The sequence below is a fragment of the Aotus nancymaae genome, unplaced genomic scaffold, assembly GCF_030222135.1.
Source record: "Aotus nancymaae isolate 86718 unplaced genomic scaffold, 86718_ANA_hifiasm-v0.15.2.pri h1tg000029l, whole genome shotgun sequence".
Taxonomy (NCBI): domain Eukaryota; kingdom Metazoa; phylum Chordata; class Mammalia; order Primates; family Aotidae; genus Aotus; species Aotus nancymaae.
The window spans coordinates 26,860,043-26,872,922 of NW_026988442.1; the positions used below are offsets into that span (position 1 = coordinate 26,860,043).

The 12,880-nt window shown below is 40.1% G+C and overlaps 1 protein-coding gene across 6 annotated transcripts in view; it reads left to right on the plus strand.

The window, feature by feature from the left end:
* The window catches only part of NCOA3 (nuclear receptor coactivator 3), a 149,958-nt gene that overhangs the window by 39,087 nt on the left and 97,991 nt on the right, over positions 1–12,880 (plus strand). Inside the window, exon 2 of one of the 6 annotated variants that reach the window (XM_064382491.1) lies at positions 7,556–7,648. The exons of the other annotated variants lie outside the window; for them this stretch is intronic. The gene's annotated coding sequence lies outside the window, so the exon portion shown is untranslated. The remainder of the gene's footprint in view (positions 1–7,555; positions 7,649–12,880) is intronic. 6 annotated transcript variants of the gene reach the window in all.

Here is a 12,880-nt window from a genome sequence, read left to right on the forward strand (position 1 = left end):
TGTTTTCCTTTGAGTTAATATTAGCAGATATTATCATCCTGCCTCAGTCTCCTGATTAGCTGGGACTATAGGTGCGCGCCACCACACCCACCTCATTTTTGTATATAGAGACAGGGTTTCACCATGTTGGCCAGGCTGGTCTTGAACTCCTGACCTCAGGTGATCCACCTGCCTTGGCCTCCCAGAGTATTGGGATTAGAGGCGTGAGCCACTAATTTTCTGCCCAGCCAGAAAATCTTTTTCTAATAAAGGCTTTGATTACCTGGTGTGGGTACAGTTTTCATAGGAAAGATGGGATATATGTTGGACTCTCTCTCTTTTTTTTTTTTTTTTTTAAAGACGGGGTTTCACCATGTTGGTCAGGCTGGTCTTGACCTCCCGACCTCAGGTGATCCACCCGCCTTGGCCTCCAAAGTGCTTGGATTACAGGCGTGAGCCACCACACCCGGCCTGGACTCTCTTTACTTACTAGTACTTAAAATAACAAGTTGGTTTGCTAATATTTTCCTGTGGTAAAAAACTTTTTTCTTAAAGTTTTAAAAAACCTTTATTTTGAAATAATTTTAGACTTTGGGAAAATTGCAAAAGTAGTAGAGTTTTCCTGTATACTCTTCACCTAGGTTCCCCCAATTTAATAACTTGCATAGTCATGTTGTAGTGATCAAAACTAAGGCTAACATTGGTATAATACTGTTAACTAAATAGCAGATACTGTCAGATTTTTCACTGTTGTGGTTTTGTTCCATTTGAGGATCCAATCCTATTCTTTATTAATCTCTCCGTTTGATTTTTTTTTGGAGGGGGGGTTTATTTTGTAATTTTTCAAGTATTTTTTTCAGTTAGGCGTAAGGTGTCCATGATAATATATCTTTATTTGCCCTTTATTTAATAATCCTTTCTTTTTTGAGCAGGGTCTCACTGTCACCCAGGCTGGAATGCAGTGCTACTAATACGGTTCACTGCAGCCTCAACCTCCTCCTAGGTTCAAGTGGTCCTCCTGACTCAGCCTTCTATGTAGCTGGGACCACAGGCATATGCCAGCATGCCTGGCTAATTGTTTTGGGTATTGAAAAAAATTTACAAAGTTTGTATTTTTGTTTTAGATGTTGCCTTTATGTTAAAACACTTATGTAATAGACTTAGTGCCCCTCCCACATTTTTTGGTGATTTTCTGTTGGTTTCTTACTTTGAGTACTATTGAAATTACCTAGTAACCTCTTTTTCTTCCCAAGCATTTGATTAAAGTAATATGTTTTACTTTCAGTTAATACCAAGTAATCAACTAGTTTTTTTCTAGTCTTTATCTCTTCATACTTCAGTTTTTGGATAGTTGGGCTTTATCTACATTGTTGGAGCATATAGTCATCATGTAGTATAATGTGCCAGTCATAGCCATCATTCAGTTTTTTACAGATAAATATATATTTAATGTCCACTACCATTTTTATGTTGATATGGAATTTCCAGTTATTTGGGTCATCTGGAATTATTTTTCTCTAATAAATTCCTCAGGAACAGCTTATGGGAACAGTATTCCTTGAGTTCCACTATGTTTGAGAAGTTTGTCTGTAACTTTAATAGTTGAAAGCTGGCTTGGTGATGATAAAATTCTGTTCCAGGGCGGGGTGCGGTGGCTCGTGCCTGTAATCTCAGCACTTTGGGAGGCCAAGGCGGGTGGATCACCTGAGGCTGGGAATTTGAGACCATCCTGACCAACATGAGAAAACCCTGTCTGTACTAAAAATACAAAAATCAGCTGGGCGTGGCAGCAGGCACCTGCAATCCTAGCTACTTGGGAGGCTGAGGCAGGAGAATCGCTTGAACCTGGGAGGCGGAGGTTGTGATGAGCCAAGATTGTGCCATTGCACTCCAGCCTGGGCCACAAGAGCAAAACTCCGTCTAAAAAAAAAAAATTACGTTCCAGAGTATTTGAAATAACTAATTCCACTGTCTTCTGGCTCAGAGCATAGCTGTTACAGTGTGATGTTGACCTGTTTTTCTTTGAATGTAGCTGTTTTTATCCTTGCTTAGATATCCGTAGGATTTTTTTCTTTGTAGTCTTTTTTTTTTTTTTTTCTTGAGCTAGAGTCTCACTTTATTGCCCAGGCTGGAGTGCAGTAATATGATCTCAGCTCACTGTAACCTCTGCCTTCTGGGTTTAAGAGATTCTCCTGCCTCAGCCTCCCTAGTAGCTGGAACTACAGGCATGCCCCATCATGCCCATCTAATTTTTAGATTTTTATTAGAGATGGGGTTTTACCATATTGATCAGGCTGGTCTCGAATTCCTGACCGCAGGTGATCCACCTGCCTTGGCCTCCCAAAGTGCTGGGATTACAGGCGTGAGTCACTGGGCCCGGCCTTTGTAGACTTATTGGTGTTGGTTGGTCTGACACGTTTTTCCTTGGGTATTCAGTGAGTCTTTTTCAATATGTATTACTTGTTTCAAGTTTCCCTCCCCTCTACTTTTTGTCTCTTTCTCTTTCTCAATATCATGAAGGTTTTCTTAGTGCTGTTGTCAGTTTTTTGTTTGTTCGCTTTTGGTTTTTTATTGCCTTGGTTTTCTTCTTTGGGACTCCTACTGTATAAATGTTGGATGATCTTTGTGAGAGATACACACACACACAGACACACACACACACACACACACGCACATACACACACGGTCTTGCTATGTTGCTTAAGCTGAAGTGCAGTGGTGTGTTCATGGCTCACAGCAACCTCCACCTCCTGGGCTCAAGAGATCCTCCTTCCTAAGCCTCCTGAATAGCTGGGACTGCAGGGGTGTGCCATCATGCCTGGCTAATTTTTGTATTTTTTGTAGAGGTGGGGTTTTGCCATGTTGCCCAGGCTGGTGTAGAACTCCTGAGCTCAAGTGATCTCCCACCTCAACTTTCTAAAGTGTTGGGATTACAGGTGTGAGCCATTGTATCAGGCCTGTATATTGTTTATGTGAGATAAACCTCTCTTTTGTTTCCTCACTTGTATATCCAACTGTCCTTTGAACCTTTTCATTTTAGATTCCTAATGGACAACTCAAACTCAGCATGTCCCAAATTGAACTCTTCATCATCCCTGTAAGATCTTCACCAAAGCCTTTTCTTTCTCATTTTTAGTAATTCATTCTTGCTGTTGCTTAGGCCTAAAAACTTTGACCACTCTTTAACTCTTTGTCTCTATCTTTAAGATATATCTAGTGTCTGGCCACATCTCAGTAATTCCACTGAGCCAACCTTTTCTGTGCATTTTTTGTAATAACATCCTAACAAGTCTTTCTGAATTTTACTATTGTTTCCTTATAGCCTGTTAGTAACATCAACAACTGGAGGGATCTTTTAAAATCCTAAACCAGCTTGTCATTCCTCTCTTTTAGACTTTGTAGAGGTTTCTTATTTCACCTGGAGTAGAAATGAAAGTTCTTACTTTGATTGATGAGACTCTGTGACTTGCCTCTGTTTCTTTCTTTTTTTGGTCTGAGTTTCGCTCTTGTTGCCCAGGCTGGAGTGCAGTGGCGCAGATCTCAGCTCATTGCAACCTCTGCCTCCCGGGTTCAAGCGATTCTCCTGTCTCTCGGCCTCCCGAGTAGCTGGGAATATAGGCAAGCACCACCACGCCTGGCTAATTTTGTATTTTTAGTAGAGATGGGGTTTCTCCATGTTGGTCAGGCTGGTCTTGAACTCCTGACCGCAGGTGATCCACCTGCCTCGGCCTCTGAAAGTGCTGGGATTACATGCATGAGCCACTGCACCCGGCGTGCCTCTGTTAAATCTGTGCTCTTACCTACCATTCCTGTCTTCCTTGTTCATTCTTGATCCAGTACTGTTCTTCATCCAGTGCAGGCACGTTCTTGCCTTTGGAGTTGCCCTTTCTTGGAATGTTGTTTCTGTCATATATCTGATTAAGTTCCTCATCTCTTTAAAGTTTCAATTCTTACACTCTTTATGAGGCCAGTCCTTACCACCCTATTCAATACTGGAACCTCTGCCTTTACAAGCACTAATGCTCTAACATATTTACTTATTTTATTTTTTTGCTTTTTCATTTTCACCTCACTGGGGCTTGACATATTCACTTATTTTTGTTTTAATTTGTTTTTTTTGAGACAGAGTCTGACTCTCTTGCTAGACTGGAGTGCAGTGGCGCAGTCTCTGCTCACTGCAACCTCCCCCTCCCAGGTTCAAGCGATTCTCCTGCCTCAGCCTCCTCAGTACCTGGGACTACAAGTGAATGCCACCACGCCCAGCTAATTTTTGTATTTTCAGTAGAGATGGGGTTTCACCTTTTGGCCAGGATGGTCTTGATTTCCTGACCTTATGATCTGCCTCCCTCTGCCTCCCAAAGTGCTGGGATTACAGGCTTGAGCCACTGCACCTGGCCACATATTTACTTATTTATTGTGTTTAATTGTAAGGCATATGCTCCACAAGAACAAGAATATTAGTCCCCCTTGCTCACTGATATATGTCAAAAACTTAGGTAAGTGCCGGGCATATGGTAGATGTTCATCAGTCGCTTGTTGAATGGAGAAATATACCCTATATTTACTTGAAAGGATGATGTTCTAAAGCCGTTCTCCCACCCCTATCTGCCCCTATCTGTGGCATTAAGATGTTTTTCTGGGTCGTAGCATATCGTTCCTCTTTAAATCCTGTGGTGGGAGTACATTAGGAAAGATCCTAGTCTTTGTTGGTTTTATTTTATTATTTTTTTTCTCTTTGAGACTGGAGTTTTGATCTTGTTGCCCAAGCTAGAGTGCAATGGTGTGATCTTAGCTCACTGCAACTTCCACCTCCCGGGTTTGAGCTATCCTCCTGCCTTAGCCTCCCAATTAGCTGGGATTATAGGTGTGTGCCACCGTGCCTGGCTAAGTTTTTGTATTTTTAGTAGAAATGGGGCTTCACCATGTTAGCCAGGCTGGTCTTGAACTCCTGACATCAGGTGATCTGCCCGTATCAGCCTCCTAAAGTGCTAGGATTACAGGCATGAGCCACTGTACCCAGCCTATTTTTTTATTTTTTGAGACTGTGTCCAGTCTTTCTTGGTTTTATTTTAGCTTCAAGTCTTTTTAGGCTGGAACTGTTTCTAGAAATCCATTCAAGATGGAAGCTGACTCTGAAATTGGTTAAATAAAGTTAGGGTGGTTTGTTAATATAGAGGAATTATGAGTTACCACCTGTCATATATATAAGATAATTTCTTATTTATTTTCTTACTCCATAAGCCTAATGAAAAAAGGTTCCTTTGTGGCCGGGCGTGGTGGCTCACGCCTGTAATTCCAGCACTTTAGGAGGCCAAGGTGGATCATCTGAGGTCAGGTGAAACCAGCCTGACCAACAAGGTGAAACCCCATCTTTAAAAACATTTTTATTTATTTTTTAAATTTTTAATTTTTTTAAGTTTCTTGAGACAGTGTCTCATTCTCTCACCTAGATTGGAGTGCAGTGGCGCAATTTTGGCTCACCACAAACTCCACCTCTCAGGCCCAAGCAATTCTCCTTCCTCAGCCTCTGGAGTAGCTGGGATTACAGGCATGTGCCACCACGCCCAGCTAATTTTTGTATTTTTAGTAGACACGGGGTTTCTCCATATTGGTCAGGCTGGAAAAGGTTCCTTTTTTAAAAAAATTCATTTCTAGGCCAAGTGTGGTGGCTCACACCTACATTCCCAGCACTTTGTGAGGCCGAGGTGGGTAGATCACCTGAGGTCAGGAGTTGGAGACCAGCCTGGTCAACATGGTGAAACCCTGTCTCTACAAAAAATACAAAAATCAGCTTTGCATGGTGGTGCGTGCCTGTAATCCCAGCTACTTGGGAAGCTGAGGCAGGAGAATTGCTTGAACCAGGGAAGCAGAGGTTGCAATGAGCTGGGATTATGCCACTGTACTCCAGTCTGGGTGACAAGAGTGAAACTCCATCTCAAAAAAATAAAAATAAAAGAAAATTTAAAAATTTCTTCTTTACTGCATTTTCAGTGGCAGTTTGAGAAGGAGTGGTACATATCGATAGACATTAACATGCAATTGAAACATCCTTTTAAAAAATACGTGTATATTATGTCTTCTCAGTGTTTTTATAATTCTGTTTCAGCAAATCGAGAAGAGTTGCAGTAATCCAGAAAGGATTAATTATGTCATGATGGTTTATTGTGCAGTCTCCCCAAGAAGGCCCACTCTGTTCTGCATACTGCTGTTAGGCACAAGATGTAAAATAATATCTGTGAGGTCTTCATTTGGTGAATATGATAAAGTCAATTAGCAATTTAAAGGGTCTCTTAAAAATACCATTTAATGGCCAGGCGTGGTGGCTCACGCCTATAATCCCAGCACTTTGGGAGGCCGAGGAGGGTGGATCACGAGGTCAAGAGATCGAGACCATCCTGGTCAACATGGTGAAACCCCGTCTCTACTAAAAATACAAAAATTAGTTGGGCATGGTGGCGTGCGCCTGTAGTCCCAGCTACTCAGGAGGCTGAGGCAGGAGAATTGCTTGAACCCAGGAGGCGGAGGTTGCGGTGAGCCAAGATCGTGTCACTGCACTCCAGCCTGGGTAACAAGAGCGAAACTCCGTCTCAAATAAAAAAAAAACAAAAAATACCATTTAATGAATTTTAAAAATTATTAGTGAGTTATTATTGAGAACATTGGTTAAATTAGTGCTTTCTTTGTTTGCATTGGATGTAATACATAAACTTCAAAGAAATAAAATGTTCATTTAAATTTTTTAAAAAAATTTTTGTAGAGATAGGATGTTACCATATTGCCCCAGGATGGTCTCGAGCTCCTGGGCTCAAGTGATCCTTCCACCTCAGCCTCCAAAAGTGCTAGATTACAGACATGAGCCATCACGCCTGGCCTTAATTTTCTATCACCTATGGCAAAATATGTATTAACTTTGTAATAAAAATGTTTTTAGGCCAGGTGCTATGGCTCTTGCCTGTAATCCCAGCACATTGGGAGGCTGAAGTGAGAGGATCACTTAAGCCCAGGAGTTTGAGGCCAGACTGGGCAACATGGCAAGACCCATATCGACAAAAAATTTAAAAAATTAACTGGTCATGGTGTGGTAAAAAATAATTAGTTGGGCACAGGATGACAGGTACCTGTGGTCCCAACTACCTGGGAGGCTGAGGCGTGGCAATCACTTGAGACCAGGAGGTCGAGGCCAGAGCAAACTATGATCTGTGCCACTGCACTCCATCCTGGTCAACAGAGCAAAGACTGTCTCAAAAAAAAAAAAAAAAAAAAAAAAAAAATGTCTGCTGTATTTTCTGCAAATTGGTGGTGGTTGGATCTAGAGGCCTGAACACAGATGATTTTATGAGATCAGTTTCCAGGTCTCCAAATTCACAAACTTTTATTCTCTTAAATTCTTTTTTCTTTGGGAGACAGTCTTCCTCTGTCACCCAGGCTAGAGTGCAATGGTATAGTCAAGGCAAGGCTTATCACAGTCTTGAACCTCCCAGGCTCAAATAATCTCCCACCTTAGCCTCCTAAATATCTGGGACTACAGGCACATGCCACCACCATGCCTCGCTAATTTTTGTAATTTTTTTTGTAGAGACGTGATTTCACCAGGTTGCTCAGGTTGGTCTCAAACTCCTGAGCTCAAGCAGTCTGCCTACCTTGGCCTCCCAAAGTGCTGGGATTACAGGTATGAGTCACTGTGCCTGACTGTTCTTTTAAATTTTTAAGTTGGTCTGAGAAAGTTTGCAGTCTTATTCTTCAGGTGTCTCTTTTTACAATTGTTCTTCTAACTGCAAAAAGAAAGTAAGAAGTCTCCCATGTTACTGTGTTGTATAAATTGTGTGTGTGTGTTGGGGGGGCTGTGTGTGTGTGTGTTTTATTTTAAAAAACACGGGCAATTAGAAATATTGTTGTCAGAGTTTAAAAAGTGAATGGCGCATGGCTGGTTAACAAATGACCTATTAGTTGCTTTCTAAGTATGTTTCCATCAGAATTGAAGTGGGAGTTAATCAAATTGCTCTCTGAGAGATAATGCTCTCTGATGGTAGTTCACTGAGACTTTTATCATTTAAGATTGTGCTAAAAGAATTGAATGACATTGCTTTCACATAACTCCTTCCAGTATTTAATCTACTTATATCAGATATTTTATTTTTAATCTTACAAACAAATGAATGTATGTTGGTGGGGGGAGAAGGACAAAACATCTTGCTCATTGCAGCTGAACAGATTCACTGACAGTGAAAACTGTATTTTTTTATGTATATATTACCCAAATTTGTAATATATTTATGTTTTGAACAATTACATCCTAATTATGATCATGTAACTTAGAATAAGATGTTTTTCAGGCCAAGTACGGTGGCTCACGCCTGTAATCTCAGCAGTTTGGGAGGCCGAGGTGGGCAGATCATGAGGTCAGGAGTTCGAGGTCAGCCTGACCAACACGGTGAAACCCCGTCTCTACTAAAAAATATAAAAATTAGCCAGGCGTGGTGGTGCACGCCTGTAATCCCAGCTACTGGGGAGGCTGAGAAAGGATAATCACCTGAACCCGGGAGGCAGAGGTTGCAGTGAGATGAGATCACACCACTGTACTCCAGCCTGGGTGAGACTCAGTCTCAAAAAAAAAAACCAAAAGATGTTTTTCAGTACTTAGACCTTATGATTAGATGAAATTCAATTATTTCAGTTTATATATCTTTTTTTTTTTCAGAGATAGGATAATAAAACACGTTCAAGCATAAAATGATATTTTCTCATGATTTAATTCTAGGGAGGAAGAACAGAAATTTTATATTTCAAGAGAAAGAACAGTTGTGAAATTTCTGACTTAGAGATGACAATTAGTTCTTTTCAATACGTAAGAATGATATAACACTTATTAAAATGCTAATACTCATAATATCTTCGAAGTGACTGCTTTATAACTAAGTTGATGAAAAATTTAAATGTCAACTTGGAAATGTTCTGGGGTCATAGCTTTTCAAGAATCTTCTGGTAAGTACTTGAGCAAAAACTTTAAAATCCTTGGTACCTGTTTGTTGTCAGGCTCTGTGCTGGCTGTGTTGGTGATGAAATGCCTGAAGTGACACAGTCCCATCTTTCCAAGAGTAGACTTTCTACAACAACCTACTTAATTTACGTCTGAAACAAAGACATATAACTATACACACTAAAGATACATTTTGTGTTTTCTTTTCTTTCTTTTTTTTTTTTGAGACATAGTTTCTCTCTTGTTACCTAGGCTGGAGTGCAATGGCGCGATCTCTGCTCAACGCAACTTCTGCCTCCTGGGTTCAGGCAATTCTCCTGCCTCAGCCTCTTGAGTAGCTGGGATTACAGGCAGGCGCCACCATGCCCAGCTAATTTTTTGTATTTTTAGTAGAGACATGGTTTCACCATGTTGACCAGGATGGTTTCGATCTCTTTTTTTTTTTTGAGACAGAGTTTCGCTCTTGTTACCCAGGCTGGAGTGCAATGGCGTGATCTCGGCTCACCGCAACCTCCGCCTCCTGGGTTCAGGCAATTCTCCTGCCTCAGCCTCCTGAGTAGCTGGGATTACAGGCACGCGCCACCGTGCCCAGCTAATTTTTTGTATTTTTAGTAGAGACGGGGTTTCACCATGTTGACCAGGATGGTCTTGATCTCTTGACCTCGTGATCCACCCACCTCGGCCTCCCAAAGTGCTGTGATTACAGGCGTGAGCCACCGCGCCCGGCTCATTTTGTGTTTTCATAAACAGAATTACAAATGCATATTTTATATTTGGAATTTTAAGATCCACCACCCCCACCCCCACCCTGGATGTGTGTGTGTGTGTGTGTGTGTGTGTGTGTGTGTGTGTGTGTGTGTGTTTCTTTATGAAAGTGCAGGCTGGAAGAGAAATTTTCTTATTAAAGTGATTGTTTCGTTTTGACAGTGATTAAAAGATGATTAGAATAGTGGTGATTCTGGCTGAAAAATTTTAAACATGTATTTTAAAAAAATGGAAAAACATTATTTGTTTATGCCTTAGCAGTTTATTTTGCCCATATGGGAAACAGAGAGGGAAAAGAATAATTTTTATATGGCTCAGTATTTCACCATTAAGATAACTTAATTTGTATGTATCCCTCCATGAGGAATAAATAGGAAGGCTAAAATAGAAAGATTAATGTAAATAAACATTTTTAAAAATTTTTAGGTTTAAAAAAATTTTTAATTTTACTGTATTTTTTGGGCTTTAAGGAAGCTCTATATTTCAAGGTTTTTAAATCCTAATGCACCAGGTTGGACCTTTTGCCTGGGATGAGGCACTATTGTGGTAGTGTTGCCATGGTGACTGCTTTCCAAGTGCTGTCTCAAGGTCACTCATCACTCATAGCCCTGAATACTTGGATTTTGTTAAAGGAAAATATCAACACTCAGTTGATACAATGAAATTAATTATCACATCACATTACCGAAGCAAATCTAGCAAAATTATACCTATAAACGGCATTTTGTGTTAGTATTTTTAAAATAAACTGTATTTTTTTGAACGTTGAGTTTTAACCTGCCAGAGTAGAAGGCTAATGGAAAATCTATAATTTAGGCATAGCCTGTATTGTAATACTAATACTTTGATTTTATTCCATTTCTGACTTTTAAAAATGCAGCTATTTAATTTTACTGTGTTTGAAGATATCTAAACATATTTCCCTCAATATTTGCTTCTTGATACGAGACAACAGCAAAGATTTCTTAGCATTTATTTTTTCTTTTGGTAAACTCAACTTAAAGTTGCCAGTTGCTTAAGCCCTTATCCATATAAAAACAGGATGATCATTGTATTTTCCCCACACTAGATTTCAGAGATCTACCATCTACCTGGCTTCTATTTCATGTATTCTTTGTCTCATACCGCTGTTCATTTTCCTTGTCCTTACTTTCTAGGCTTTATTATTTTTTGTTATATGCAAACATTATACCAGAAAAGCTGTTCATTAAAGCTGTTTCCTATATGGACAAAATAAATTGCTAAGGGTCAAGTGTTGACATTTGAGGGTCTTTATTACTAGGATTATTAATGGAACTAGTGCTGATTTGGTGAATAGTTGAATACGGTGGGGGTAGTAATCACAGTTTTTGTTGTTATTATCAGGCCAGTTTTCAATAAAGAAAAGATGAAAAGAAATGCCCCTTTGCATTAAACTATATTTCATTTGGGTCTTGTTCTAGAGAGAGAAGAATCAGAGCTATGTGTCTTCATTAGGATGAAAGGTGACTTTGAAATCAGCGATGAGAAGCATTACAGTTAAAAGGAAAAATGTGATTGAAACAAACATAAACATGCTTTTCAAAATATATGGTTAGAATTTTTTTTTTTTTTTTGAGACAGGGTCTTGCTCTGTCACCCAGGCTGGATGGAGTGCAGTGGTATAATCTTGGCTCACCTCTGCCTTCAGGGCCCAAGGGAACCTCCCACTTTAGCCTCCTGAGTAGCTAGGACTACAATCTCACATACCACCACGTCTGTCTAATTTTTGTATTTTTTATAGAGACAGGGTTTCACCATGTTGCCCAGTCTGGTCTTGAATTCCTGAGCTCAAGGGATCTGCCCGCCTTGACCTCTCAAAGTTATGGGATTAAAAGCATGAGCCGCCACGCCTGGCCTGAAAATTTGGTCTTTTAGCTAATTAGAATCTAACTAGTTCCTCTACTTTCAGGGGAATTGGATGAATTGGTTCTCCTGTAGCATTTTCATCTCTGCTTCTGTAGAGCAGACACCTTTGCAATGTCTGATCAAGATATTTTTACACTCTTGAAATTTCAGTGAATGCAAAGCTCTAGATAGTGTTGCAAATATGCCAGGTAGTATATGCCAGCTAATGTTTGTTTCATTTATGCATATTTATGAAGCCAAGTATGTTATCTGATGCTGTATTTACTAATTTGTTTGGAAAAAGGAGTTATAATGTTAGGCAACATGATCTAGAAAAAAGAATATTGGACTGAGAGGCCAGGGCCCTGCACTGATCTTCCATCTTTCTCTTACTGTGTGAACTTGGTCAAGTCCCTTGCTGCAGTGTATGTTTCTCATCTGTAAAACAAGGTGTTTACATTTCTATTGTGACCATCCATAATTCCAGTGTCAGTATCAGTAATGGAGAGAATTGCAGTTCATACCAATTTAATAATGGAGAGAATTGCAGTTCATACCAATCTAAAATGCTGAAGCTTTCAAACTGAGTCCTTTGATTTTGGATGCAGATTTATTTTATTTTTCCTTAGGTAGTATTATGGTTTGGGTTGTTGTTTTTTTTTTTTGGAGACAGAGTCTTCCTCTGTTGCCCAGGCTGGAGTGCAGTGGTGGGATCTTGGCTCACTGCAATCTCTGCCTTCTGGGTTGAAGGCACCTGCTTCGGCTCCCCCGAGTAGCTGGGACTACAGGCACGCATCACCTCGCCTGGCTAATTTTTGTATTTTATTAGAGATGGGTTTTCACCATGTTGGCCAGGCTGGTCTCAAACTCCTGAGCTCAAGCAGTCCACCCACCTTGGCCTCCCAAAGTGCTGGGATTACAGGCATGAGCCACTGTGCCAGGCCTATTAAAGTTATTTTGTATTCCAAATCTATTTAAACAGGCCATTTTGGGGGAGAGTTTTTATGATATGACTGTTTATGTGGCAAATAATTAGCAGTTTTTAAAATGTCTTACGACTAACTCCACAAGGTTAGAATTGATTTTAGAAATAGCCGCTGAAAGAATATAGAGTAGAAATTGATTTTGGAATATTTTAAACCTGTGCTTAATGTAAACTCTAGACTATTTCTTTTTTCTTTTTTCATTGCATTTTGATCCAGGTACCTTCTCTCTCATCCTGTTAGTAGGCTGAAAGGAGAGCAAGGTACAAGTAGACCTCTAGACTTTTTCAATGAGAAGGGAGGGCTAATG